General features: G+C 34.3%; 1 long non-coding RNA gene across 1 annotated transcript in view; it reads left to right on the top strand.

Moving 5' to 3' along the window:
* Positions 1–783: 783 nt before the first annotated feature.
* LOC125175305 (uncharacterized) overlaps positions 784–14,443 on the top strand; it is a 36,902-nt gene continuing 23,242 nt past the window's right edge. The window contains exon 1 of the long non-coding RNA XR_007155748.1: positions 784–985. This is a non-coding gene — a long non-coding RNA (uncharacterized LOC125175305). The remainder of the gene's footprint in view (positions 986–14,443) is intronic.

A 14,443-nucleotide genomic window follows, 5' to 3' on the forward strand; every position in this document is an offset into this window, starting at 1 on the left:
TCTGGGTAAAAGCTTATGATAATCAGTGGTGGGTAAAACTATAAGAGGATAGAAGTAAGAAATCAGGCACAGAATGATGACGAGTAAACTGAGTCTTGAGGAACACCAGCAATTAAAAGTTTAGAATAGTAATCTTGCAGGAGATTGAGAGTGTCTGAGAATTTGCATTCAGAATGTGTGGGCTCAGTACATAAAGAAAAAGAGCATTTTAAGCCATTCTCTCTCTTCAGCTCACCAATTAAACACAAATATCTCTAGGTATACTACTGCCTCCAATAGCAAAGTGTGTCCTTCCCTCATACTATATTTAAAAATTACCACAATTATGACATTTTCCTCCTAGAAAATAAATTTTCTGAGAGCAGCAACTAAGTTTATCTTTAGTAGCAGGCACAGTACTTCTCACTAAGATATTGGCTACAAATATATTTCTTCAGCTAAAGAGAGAGAGAAGATGACATGAGATTCAAAGGCATAAAAAAAGTCTCAGATCATAAGTTAAAAATGTAATATAGATTTATAGTAGGTGAACATTGGTGCCTTTAACATCATTTTTAGGATGCTGATGGGGGTTGGCTCTGGAACGGAGGATTCAGAGCATTAATAGGAAGTGAAGACTTGAGATCTAGAATGTAGACATAGATTGTGAACAGCTATATGAGAATAAGATGGCGGAACAGTAGTGGGAGGAAGTTGGGGATAAAGGGAGGACTTAATTTTGCTTTGTCTTCTTTTTCTTTCTTCTTAAGGATAAAGACTTAAACATACTACAGTGCAGACAAAAAGGAGTGAAGCCAAATGGGTGTATTGAAGATATAAATTATCTTTAAACCTGAAGTAAACATTATCTTCTCAGGCTAAAGGAAAGGAAATATGTATTCAAGTGGAGATGAAAGTTTTTTTGCTATGATAGATATCACCTAAGAGCTTCACTATTCTCTATAAAGCATGTGGCAAGCCAATGATCAGAGTATTGTGGAGAATGGTATTTATAATATAGACTTGATGAGAATAAGAGGTTGAGGCATTTAAAAAATAAATCAAAAGAAATCTTGGTGGTACTAAATTCCGGTATGTAGTCCACATATTTGCTTTTCACAATTCTGTATAACTGTATATTTTCCTCCAATAGTGATTAATCTTCCAGGGCTAGTAACAGAGAAGATTGGTTGCAGTGTTGATTCAGGGAAGTCTCGATAAGGCCAATAGGTTGTAGAGGGGAGAAAGGGCAGAAGGTATTTTGATAATAAGAGCTACTTATATTTCAAGTAATCTATGAGTTTTGAGAACAGTTTTGTGACAGACATAAATTGGTCATTAAATTGTCCTTAAATTATCATAAACTTTCATACATATGACAGAAGAATGTTTCTGATTATCTGAAAGATGTGGTGGAAGGAAGTGTACTAACTAGATTAGAGAAGACAAGGTTTACAGTCGGACTGCCCAAAACTCACAAGAGCATGTGCATATGACAGAGATCCAGAAAAATAAATGATGATGGAGGGAACATCAAAATCCACTCCTCATCGTGTGGGTCATGTTTGCTGGCAGTAATTCCACAGTGGAGGACCAAAGGAGAATGTACTTTTGGGGAGGACAAAATTTCAACAGAAAGCAAGCGGTTGGCAGAGCTTTGCAGAAAAGGTGGGGAGTGACTGGGGAAGTTTATTTACAATGGTGTAAGGTTTCTTAAAAGTAGAGGAAAGGGTTGGAGGGGAATCACTACTGGAACCTCAAGGTATTCAGTGCTTTAAGAAGATGAGAAAGTGAGAGAACATAAAAATGATTTGAGTCTCCTCAAGGACTAAAAAGATGATGGGTGCATGTTTAATCAGTGACTGGATTCAAATATTATAATTCTGGCAGAAGTCATTTTGGGGACAGAGTTGATCTCAAATAATATTTGGCTTGTACAAATGGGTGACAGTAAACATGTTCGTAACCAGGGAGGTCCTATTCTAATGGGAGAAACTTGATAAAGGAGTAGACAGACCCCTTTTTACTATAAGGAATACTTCAAGGTATTCAGAAGAATAGAGAGAGTGTTGTTTTAAGTGACTGATCCTGAATTGAGAGAAGATGTGTAACTGTGTCCTAAGATTGGGGTTAGGGACCTGTTTTGATTAAGAACCGTACTCTAAGAATGCTGATTATTTGAGGAAGTGAATATCATCTACTATATATCATAAATAAGGAAATAAAGATTAAGACGATACAAAACCTAAGTTGTGAGGGGTAATAATGTTTTTAAATAATAAAACTTCAATGTTTTATAGTGAAATTTCTATCAGTTTCAGTGCATGACTTTGCAGTGTGTACTAGTCAAGGTTCTCTGGAGAAACAGAGCAAATAGGAGATAGATAGATGGATAGATGATAGATGGATGGATGGAGAGATAGATAGATAGATAGATAGATAAAGAGATTTATTTTAATTAATTAGTTCACACAATTACAGAGGCTGGAAAGTTCCAAATCTGGATTGTGGGCCAGCAGACTGGAGATTAGGTAGGAGCCAATGCTGTAGTTCAAAGCTGAGGGCTTTCTGCTACAGAATTCTTAATTTCTCAGGGGAGGTCAGTCTCTTGTTCTATTCAGGTCTTCAACTGATTTGGATGAGACACACCACATTATAGAAGACAATTTGCTTTACTCAATGTTGGACAATTTAAATGTCAACCTAATCTCAAAGCACTCTCATAGAAACATTCAGAATAATGTTTGATCACATATCTGGAACTGTGACCCAAGCAAGTTGACACCTAAAATTAACCATCACATAGCAGAATTAGTCTACAATCACTGATCATCCATGATCAATATAATCCCTGATGGTAGTTTATGGGTACTTGAGAAAAATGCTATCTTTTAAACATTTATAGAGTATACTATATACTTTATATATATATATATATATATATACACACACACACACATTCTATATATACACATACACATATGCATATAGTACACTATATACATATATACATGTATATGCATATATACATATATACTATACTATATACATATATACATATATATACATGTATATATACATATACTATATATTTATATATAGTATGCTATATACAATATACTGTATTCTTACTGTTATGATGTAGATAATTAAATTTTATCTTTAAAACTGTATTTTAAAGAAAAAGAAGACTGAAAATTTATAGGACCAATTAAGGAACAGGTAGTAGAACTATTACCCTTACCAGGTTTAAAGATAAAGAGACGCACCTGGTTTAAAAAAATGTGCAAGGTAAAATATCTAGGAAATTAGCAGAACTGAAACTTGAAGGTCAGCCTTCTGATTACAATTCTAAGACATTTACTACATCACCACAGTTGTGCCATAGAGATAAATGTAAGCATAGCAGGAATCAATTTGAAGAGTCAGAAGGTAGAGTCCCTTTAAACTTCGGCAATACTGTTCTTCAGTGGAGAGCCAGCATGTGGTAAGAACTGATTAACTTATAGCTGCTTTAAAGGTACCCCCAGGTTTCATGTCAGCAATGTACTATTTACTAGCCACCAATCTAGAGGTGATCTTAATATGGAAATCTTTAATTTGAAAATAAGGATGATTTCATATTACATTCCAAAGAACGTAATTGTCTTTAAATTGCCCTTCTTTTCTCAGAAGATTTGATCTCTGAAGCCTGAAATGAAACTTTAACATTTTCAATTAAGTTCAAGCCTTCAAGGTTTGGTTGAAACTAAGAAAATGATTTGTGAAACTCTTTTAAAACTCCCTCTGAAATAAGCTTCAAGCTAGTAAAGTTCTAATTCTTAACATTTAGACCAGTTTTAAAAGAGAAGTTTCTTAATGGTGAACTTCTTTCATAACATTCAAGCTATGCAAAAAAAAAAAAAGATATTTTTCTTTAATTATTTTAAATGTTTTATTTATTTTTGAGAGACAGAGAGACAGAGTGTGAGCGGGGGAGGGGCAGAGAGAGACACACAATCAAAAGCAGGCTCCAGGCTTTAAGCTGTCAGCACAGAGCCCAACGTGTGGCTCAAACTCATGAGACTTGAGATTATGACTTGAGCTAAGTCTGATGTTTAACTGACTAAGCCGCCAGTCGCCCCTAAGGTATTTTTTTTTCAAATTAATCATTAAGATTTTATGTCAATATTTGAAATTGAAAAAAAGGAAATGGCTTATTGGTTGCATGCATTGTTTGGAAGGAAGAGGCAGTAAAAACAAAGAATGAAAAAACATTGTTGCCTTTTATTATTTGATCTCTATGGCTGAATATACCACAGTTATGATATACATGATGTATTTTCAGTATTCTCCAAATTTTGCTGAGCATTTTGAGATATTTCCACATCACGCATCCCAAAAATCACTACTCTAATGCATTTTCAGTTTACTCATTTTCCAAGTGATAACATAGTTTTCTCCCTTTTCAGGAATGAACTGCTATTATGGGGCATGTTATTCAAAATGTTTAAAATATGAGAATATCATGTAATCATATTCATCCCATCTGTTATTTTTCCTGTTGTAACAGGAAATTAGACACTACCAGTGATCATGGAAGCCCACAGTCTGTCTGCTACAATACATAGGTCCCCTTTTATTGTTTCCATCTTTGATACTTCATATTGTGTATTAGGGGGGTACCTGATTGGATCAGTCAGTGGAGCATTCGACTCTTGATTTCAGGGTTGTGAGTTTGAGCCCCAAGTTGGGTGTAGAGATTACTTAAAAATAAAAAATCTTAAAAAAAAAGAAATCCAACCATTCCTTTTTTACAAAATTGCTATAGAATTGATGAATACTACTGAAAAAGGACATATTCTTGAAGATATTTCTTTTTCTTATTCCTATTTTTTGTGTTCTTTAATTATCCCAGAACTGATAGACATTTAATCAAGAAAATTATAGAGTATTACATAAGTATAAATTTATGACTTAAATGGAACAAATTTCAAAGGAGAATGAAAAAAAAAGATTATTTAATGATCATACTTGGACATCATGCTAGGTTTGCACCTGGCCTTCCTAGTCAAGTTTTGGATTTTTATAGACTCACAAAAATCTTAAATCTATACAATATTTTGAAAGAATATGAATATAAAAATATCATGAGACCCAATGGATTCATCTTATAATTAAGTCTAGAAGTGATTTATTCTTTCACATAGCTCCCTAATACCAAACTTGATGTGATAACAATTTAAGTAAAGATGAAATACAAGTTTTATTTTCTGGTGCAAGGCAGAGAAAAGTAGTGCACAAAAATTTATGTTAAATAGAAATACTCAATTACTTGTAAATCAACTGAAATAGCTATAAGAATATTAGGTATGTATTTTCAGATTTATCTTATATAGACTAGGATATTATATATTATGACGCAATTCATTCTTCTATAATTCTAGAAATTTCTTATATTTATCACTGGTAGAAAATTCATAAATTTTTGGAAATAAATTAACAAATGTGATTGCACAGGTTCTAAGCTCCAGAAGCCATCTGCCTGTTTCAAAAAAAAAATCTTTATGATTATTTATTATAAGATGAAGAGTTGTGTAAGAAAAGTAACAACATATTGCAAAGTAACTAATATCACTAGAATTTTGTTAAATAACTCTGACACCACTTCTTTCTGTGACTTCATATTTTATTCCTTTATATTTTGACTATTGTTCTCTGATGCCAGTTTGTACCACGCTAGCAGAACTCACCTCAGAAAGTCAAAGCCTGGATATTACTGTTCTTGTTTAAATTATCAAAGAGAGGTGACCTTGTACTTCTTCCGACTAGCATATACAAAATCAACCTGATAATGGATGTATGCTGTTTCTAAATAAGGTGTTTAATATTCAAATATTTCCAGTGGCTGGAATAAATCACCCATTTCATATCTTAATCTAGTACCTAATGGATGGCCATCCATATTGTGCTTAAATATAGATCTATTAGAGAACCAACGATTTAACATGTTAGTTAAATATTCTGGTCATGTTAGCACTTATTTTAAGAAAGCTTCCACCTAATATATTTGCACATTCTATATATTATGACTTTGAATTGGTGAGTTTTAGTACCCTGAGATGAGCTGAAATTTAAAAAAATTGTGAGATTTGAAGTTACGGTGACTCCAAAATGTTTTCAAAGTGAGAAAAATCTTGCAATGTGAACTTCCAAGCTTTAACATGAATACTGTCTCATATAATTAATATTATGCATAAATTAACATACAAATGAATATACTTATCATGCATAATTTATGATCTCTTCAAAATCAATGGAGACAGTTTACCACAATCACACATACACTAGTACATTAAGAATAAAGAAGGACATTAAAATGTATTTCTCAATAGAAGAGTTAGTTCTTAGTAGCAAGGGAGGGAAAAGAAAATACACACTCAAAATTGAGGCCTTAACCTACCTGTAAGCATTTTGACAAATCAGGAAAGAAAAAAAAAGAGTGAAAATGGAAGACCATTAAAAAAGAAAGAATGAGTACGTAAGAAAGGAAGGGAAAAATATAACTGACTTTATTGTATTCATTTTTAGTTTAAAAACCCATAAAAACTTCAAAGAGAAAGTCTTTGGCATAGTATTTTAGGAATCATTGATCCCTGTTTTTGCATATATGTAATCCCATTTTCTTACTTTCATTCTATTCTTTCATATATCCTATTTTCCCAGGAAAGTTGTTTATTGCTATTGTCCCAGTGTAATTATAAATAGCTCCCCTCAAAATAGAAAAAGAACAATAAATTATATGGTCACCCTAGACAAACAGGAGATTGACTACCTATGGTATTGTCTCCAGCACATTTCTTTAAGAAATATGTAGATATTCTTTAAGTGATGACTGTAGAAAAAGCAGTGAAAATTTTAAGAACAAAAAGAAAGGACACCATGTGAAAGTATTTTTAAGCTAATTCAAAATATGCTGGTTTACTTTTACCCTCATTTAGATCTTTCTGATCTCTTATCTAGATTATTGGAATTTATTTAATACTACCTCCAATTCATCTATTACATCCAATAATACAGATATGATTATATTAATTTTCTTCTTACTAAAAAAAGAAACAGGAAAGAGAGAGGGAAAGAGGAAGAAACAGAGAGAGAAATACTGAACCAAACCACTTAAATTGATATATAACATTGAAATTTTAAAGGTGGAAAGTCTTGGGTCACCTGGGTGGCTGAGTTGGTTAAGCACCTGACTTTGGCTCAGGTCATGATCTCACTGTTTGTGAGTTCGAGCCCCGCATTGGGCTCTGTGTGGACAGCTCAGAGCCTGGAGCCTGCTTTGGATTCTGTGTTTCTGTCTCTCTCTGCCCCTCCCTGACTCACACTCTGTCTCTGTCTCTGTCTCTCTCTCAAAAATAAATAAACATTAAAAATACATAAATAAATAAAGGTAGAAAGTTTTTCACAAATTCCCTCACCCATCACACACTCTAGCATGCTGTCCAACTCGACCACAAGTACCACTCTTGATTTTCTAAACATGTTGTATAATATCTCAACTCCATGTTGTCCATGCTTTGGGGCAGATGGATACCACAGATTAGTGTCCTTATCTCATGCCACTCTCACTGCCACACATGTACACACCAACCTCTTTACCTATCTTGCATGTTTTTTCCCTCTTCAAGGACATCTTAAATGTTAGCTCCCCAAAATACAAATGGATATTTAATCTTGCCAAACAGCCTGCACAGCTTAATATGAACTGTTTTGGAAGCAGGCCATATCCTCCTTGGAGTGGAGGATAGAAAAATGGGAAAGAGAAGAGTCTGAAATCCTGTTTATTTCATTAGAAAGACCCTTAATGGATAAAGAATACTGAAGTAGAAACCTTGATGCTTTGTGGTATTTTGGGGAAAATAACCACACAAAAATCATTTTAAAGTGAAAAAAAAAAAAAGGAATTAGTCATCATCTCCCCATACATTAACTTTCAAAGGAAGACACATCAATTGTGATTCATTACAAAACAGATATTTGCTTAAAAAGTTTTATTAGCAGAAATTATGCAATCAAAAACCAATAAAATGATATGAAAATATATTTCGTAAGCAAAACCAGGAATAATAAAATAGTTTTAAGAAGTAAAATGAATATGACATTTTGGTATTGTTTTCCTTAAAAGAATATTAATAAATGAAATTCAAAGTAGATGCTAAAAATGATCACATTATAAAAATTTAAGTATATTTAAGAAGAAAAAAAGAAAGTTAAAAACAGCTGACATATAGCAAAAATTTAAATGTCATTTGTGTTGATCAAGCTAGAACTAGTAGACTAACAGATAAAAGTTTAGTGTCTTAAGAAAATAGAAATTGATGTCCTAGTCATGAAAAGTCCAAAATATCTCCTCCTGACCTGAGAAGAGCTCAACTACAAGAAGTATTTTAAAAACCTACACTGGGGCACCTGGTGGCTTAGTTGGTTAAGTCTCTGACTCTTCGTTTTGGCTCAGGTCATGATCTCACAGTTTCATGGGTTCAAGCCCCACATCAGGCTCTGCACTGGCAGCACAGGGCCTGCTTGGGATTCTCTGTCTCCTTCACTCTCTCTCTACCCTTCTCCCTCACTCTCTCTCTCAAAATAAATAAACTTAAAAAAAATTAAAAACCTAAACTATCTATCTTGTAGCTTCATCATCTTAATGCAAGAAGAAAGAACATGGGAAAAATAATGTGCGTGACTTTTTATTGTAGGTCATGCCTGGAGGGAGCATACATCCATTATGCACATGGCCTAACACTCACTCACTCACATGGCCTAAACACAACATGTTTAGAAAATCAAGCGTGGTACACTGTGGTCGAGTTGGACAGCATGCTAGAGTGTGTGATGGGTGAGGGAATTTGTGAAAGACTTTCTACCTTTATTTATTTATTCATTTATTTATTTATTTTTAATGTTTATTTATTTTTGAGAGAGACAGAGACAGAGTGTGAGTGGGGGAGGGGCAGACAGAGACAGAGACACAGAATCCAAAATGGAAGTACCTCACTGTTTAAAGCAAGGCAACAACAATTATTAGGTGAATCTGGAAAATATAGTTTAAGTGTGATGTCAGAAGAAAAATAAATTAATTGAAGAATAACTAGTTCATCTTTTCCATAGTATATAATTTAATATGTAATAAGATTGACATGATAACTTAAAAATAAAAGATAATTTTAAAAGGATGAACTTATTATGTTTTTAGATAAATAAATTCATCTGTAGGAAGTCCTATAGATTAAGCTTTGAAACAAAGGTTTTATGCTCCTAAGTTTTAAACAATCTCTTTTATTTTTCACATTAATTCAGTGAGACGGATTGGGCTGTAGATTACCAGTAAAGAAAGGATAACTCCCCTACAAAAAGAAAATCTTACATTTCAACAATTATAGAAGCCATATGTGATCAAGGTGATAGTCCAGTTGACAGTGTGGCACCATAGTAATTCAATAGTTTGGTGGCATGATATAGGAGATGTTGTGATGTACTGGATATATGTATATCCCTTCAAGACTAAAGAATTTATTTCTCTCATTGCTGGCATATATCTGGCTGATAACCCTCTGCCAGTAGCCCTCCTTGAAAATTGCCTTGGCCATAAAGAGCTACTTTGGCTATGTCCAAACTTCTTTACCAAAGATAGCCTTCATTCAAAGATTGGTTGATGCAGGGTATAAAAGTTCAAAGTCCTTGCCTCATCTTGGAACATCTCTGAAAGGCCATTTCAGTTTGGCTGACACCTTTCTGATGTATCACATCCCAAATTATACCTTGGCCTAACACTACTTCTTCTTCTTATTCCGCAGGCAAGCACTCCTGGTGTCAATCTTCCCAGGGCCTGCTTCCTGGCAAACCCTTATTGATACCACTACTCAGTACAAGGAATGGGAGGAAAAAAAGTAGTATACAAATTGGAATTTTCCAGCTCATCACTCATTGGCCAGATAACAATAAGAAGCCCACCACTGTTATTAGTGCATTTATTCAAATTTTCACAAGTGAAGGTCTTGCGTGGTATATATGCATTATCATGCATTTGTTATACCTGTAAGAAATAATAATTAGAAGGATAATAGAATTGAGTAGCTGTTGCAGGGGACAATTGATGTTTGGGGGAAAGATCTTGAAAGACTGAGAGTGACTAATTATCGTCTGAAGACTAGGTGACAAACTAGAAGCCTTTTTTGGCAGTATATAAAGAGACTCCTGTTTCACACAGAGGACACATAAAGCTGAAGAACAGGCTCAGGACTTGATAATAACAGTAGAGCTAGAGAGAAGGTTGACCTCTCATACAGAGTATCTGCTATTCCAAAGTTACGGCCCTAGTTGTACATTTGAAAATCTTGACATTCCAGATTCTCCTGTACCTGCAAAAATAGCCAAATTCTCTCCGTTAAAGGCTAAAGCTTTTCTCTACTTAAAAAACGTGTGACTGATGAGATAATGTACACCTCTCAGGATCTGCCATTATCTTCTCCCCTGTCCACCAGACCAAAAACTAGAATTAATTTACAACATAGCTTGTCAAGCTAAGCTGCACTTGTTAAAGCAGACGAGGTACCACGGTGGGAGTGCAGAACCTACCCAACATATTCTGTTAGGAAATAGTCTTATATATATGTGATGGGATATTAATATCTAGATCAAGAGAGGTTATAATATAAAATTAAATAAGAGAGCATTAATGTACATGGGAGCATTCTCTTAGAATTCAGGTTTTACCACTCTGGCACATAGCCCAGGATATAGTACCTACGAGCGGCTAGCTGGCTTTTAGAACCTTGGAAACAGTGAGGACCCAGCATAAGAACTGGCAAAGTTTCCACAGCAGATTATACTAAAAGAAATCAAAAGGTTTAGAGAAACGGGCAAGTAAATATATACCGTAGGGCCACAGAACCCAAGAAATGAGTATGCTCCCTTAAATTCTAGATTTACTAAAACAATAGGAATGTGCATAAAGTAGTAGCATAAATATTTCTGAGAGTGTTGGCTCTCCTCTGTAGACCAGGGCTGACTTTAGAAAATGGTGCTGTAAATCTGGACTCAACAGGTAGTAATTGGGACAATGTCAGGATTCCAAAACTGTAGAGGCCAGCTGGACGTATCTCACTGTTTAAAGAAAGGCAGCAACATTATACCGTGAGTCAAAGTCAGAATGACAAGCAGGGAGCCTAACCCACAAACAGCTATGGTAATGCTTAGAAAAACAAAGCATCCTTAAGGGCAAGGTGGATGGGGAGTCAGCACACATTTACTCTCTACAAACAAAAGATAATGGATGGATAATCAGGAATATGAGAAGAGCCAGCCTCATATTCAAAATCATTTTATCAGTTTTCAGATCTGAGGCTGTTTTCCAATCTAGATCCCATTGACAGAGGAGAGGTTAGGTCTCCAGAAGGAAGGACCCTGCAACACCATGGCAAGTATACAAGGTAATAATTCCCCAGTCCTTCTCTCAGGGTATCTATAGGCATTTATTCAGCTAATTTTATAGTGAGGGAAAGAAAAAAAAGGATACCTTCAAGTCTGGGGACTGTAGAGCATAAGATCCAAGCTAACGTTTATACCATGCATAAAAAGCACTAACATAACTACTTTATTAGAATGGCAGCATATGAGAGTCAAGTAATAAATAGAGTCTTGGCCTAGGTCTGGGTTACAATGTATCTACTTGTTTGATGGATTCACCTGGTGATCATTTTTTTTTGTTCCTAAATGTATAATTGAAAGGGGTATATTTGGGGATTTATGTAATCCCCCAATAGCATGTTAGCCAGGGAGGTAAGACTATTATACTGGGGTGTGCCAAATGAAAGTCTCTGAAACTCCTCCACTCACTGAGAGACTAAACCATAAATTACACATCATAGGGGTATGACAGATCAGAGCCACTCCTAAAGAATATGAAAGCCATAGTTAATTCCTTATCTTTATTTATTTAATGAAATTGGCCAATACAACTTCATTGGCTCATTGGAAATGGATCATTGAAGATGACTCTAGGCTTTCAAAATCTCAACCAAGTGAAAAACTCCATTGCAGTTGCAATGCCAGCTATGGTATCCTGACACGGTCTTAGATACATGGTAAATGGCCACTTATCCAACCAATGTGTTCTTTATGCTCATGTCAGAAAGGCAAATCAAAATTCACTGTTCCTGAGGTTTAATGCATTCACTGTTCCAGGGAGTGAGGGACGGACCCTATGAAGCCTCAGGGACTGCAATATCAATGAAATTTTCAAGAGACTAGTGATCTAGACCATGCTAATACATGCCCTGTTAAGCTACATTTCTCAGCTGGGAGAAGGGGAGATTTTTGTCTCCCAGAAGACATTTGGCAATACCTGAAAACATTTTTAGTTGTTATAAGCGGGAAAGTATAATACTAGCATCTAGTAGATAGGATCCAGGGATGCTTTTAAACATCTAACAATGTATAGACAGAACTTCAAAATAAAAACTTACCTTGTCCAAATTGTCAATAATGCCAAAGTTGAGAAGTTCTGCTTTAAAGTAAAGCCAATTTTTACTCCATCTCACACTTCCCAACACTAAGAAGTATGACTTTTGGAAGACTTCATGTTTTCCTGAGAACAATTCTAAAAGGCTATCCTTGTTTCAGAACTTCCTGTGTGATTTGCCACACTTTTGTTAAACCTATGTGGCAGCCATACCTCTCTTTCTGCCTACCCTACTTTCTCCTCTTCCCCAACAGGACTTGATTGCAAGATTAAACCCTAACAACATTTCTGCTCATTAATCTCCATCTCAGAGCCTCCTTCCAATGAGATCTAACTGGCAAGAATACCTAGACTCAGGTTCATTGTTGCTTGTCTATTTAGTAGCTGAATGATCCTGGGTTTATCATTTAGCTTCTCTGAGCCTCTGGTTTGTCATGAATAAAATGAAAATAATAATGGTTTTATCATGGGGCATCTGGGTGGCTCAGTCGGTGGAGTGTCTGACTTCAGCTCAGGTCATGATCTGACGGTTCGTGAGTTCAAGCCCTGTATGTGCTGAGAGCACAGAGCCTGGAGCCTGCTTCAAATTCTGTGTCTCCCTCCCATATCATCAATGAGATAATTTATTATGCAACATTAAGTTACTAAATAATATTACTAGATTTGTATTATCTTTACATATATATATTTACATAAATATATATATATATATATTTGTTTTGTTTTGTAAAGTTTATTTATTTATTTTGAGAGAGACAGAGACAGTGTGAGTGGGGGAAGGGCAGAGGCAGAGGGAGAGAGAGATAATCCCACGCAGGCTCCATGCTGCCTGCACGGAGCCCAACATGGGGCTTGAACTCACAAAACAGTGAGATCATGACCTGAGCCAAAACTAAGAGTCAGATGCTTAACCTACTCAGCCACCGAGATGCCCCAATTTTGTTATCTTTTAACCAGTCTTTTGGTTGAGAAAGAAGCAGTGGGGAAAAACCTTGAATATTTCAAAGTATAAAGATTTTGTAAGTTTACAGTAATAAGACATATAGTAAATTTAGATTTAAAGAACACTGCAACTCTTATGAAAATTCACAATTTTGTTTCCTTTAAACTAGTAAACCAATCAATCAAATTCTTTATAAAGCTCTTTAAATTTCTGTAGCAATTCTGTGTTTTCAACTTTCTGTTTCTATGGTGACAAGTGCCCATTAGTTATTCAATCACAGAACAATGCTTTATTGTGTTTTTCAACCACAAAATAAGTCCTTTTTAAAATAGCTATTTACAAGCAGTAATTCAAATAATAAACTCTAAACTTTAATTTGTCAATCTCTGAAATTACTAGCCAGTTTTTAAAGGTTTTGAAATATACCCAAAACATGAAATTATATTTATTTCACAACTTATCTAAATCAAATGATTAGACATTGAGAAACTTAATATTTTGCCACTTGTAAGAAAAGTATATATCCCAAACATTGCTGGTTTACATAATTTTCTTTAACATGCAAACAAAAAAGTATATAATTGAATTTAATTAAAATGAATGATACTCTAATAAAAATAAAAAAAGTAAATGAAAGATAGAATAAATCTATTAATCCTATTAAAAATAATTACTAAACTCAAAAATTGAAAATAATGTTATAACAAAGATCACTATAATTTTAATTCCTTAATGAAATTTTATAAGCATAATGGTAACATTTCAAATAAAGATACCATTGTATTGTATTAATAGATATGATAACCATTGTATAAATGAATAAAATGAAAAAAAAACACTTTATTTTGGCCAAAGTTTTTCACCAAAATGATTCATTTTAATAGAATAAATAAATTTGATAAATTTTTAAAGGTGTATTGAAAGCACAAATTGCTAACAATAAATAGTTGAAAAGTCTAGTCATGAAATATAATGATTTAAAAGCTGTATTTTAAATTTTGTTAATAATCCTTCAATAT

Source organism: Prionailurus viverrinus, chromosome C2 (genome assembly GCF_022837055.1).
Source record: "Prionailurus viverrinus isolate Anna chromosome C2, UM_Priviv_1.0, whole genome shotgun sequence".
NCBI lineage: Eukaryota > Metazoa > Chordata > Mammalia > Carnivora > Felidae > Prionailurus > Prionailurus viverrinus.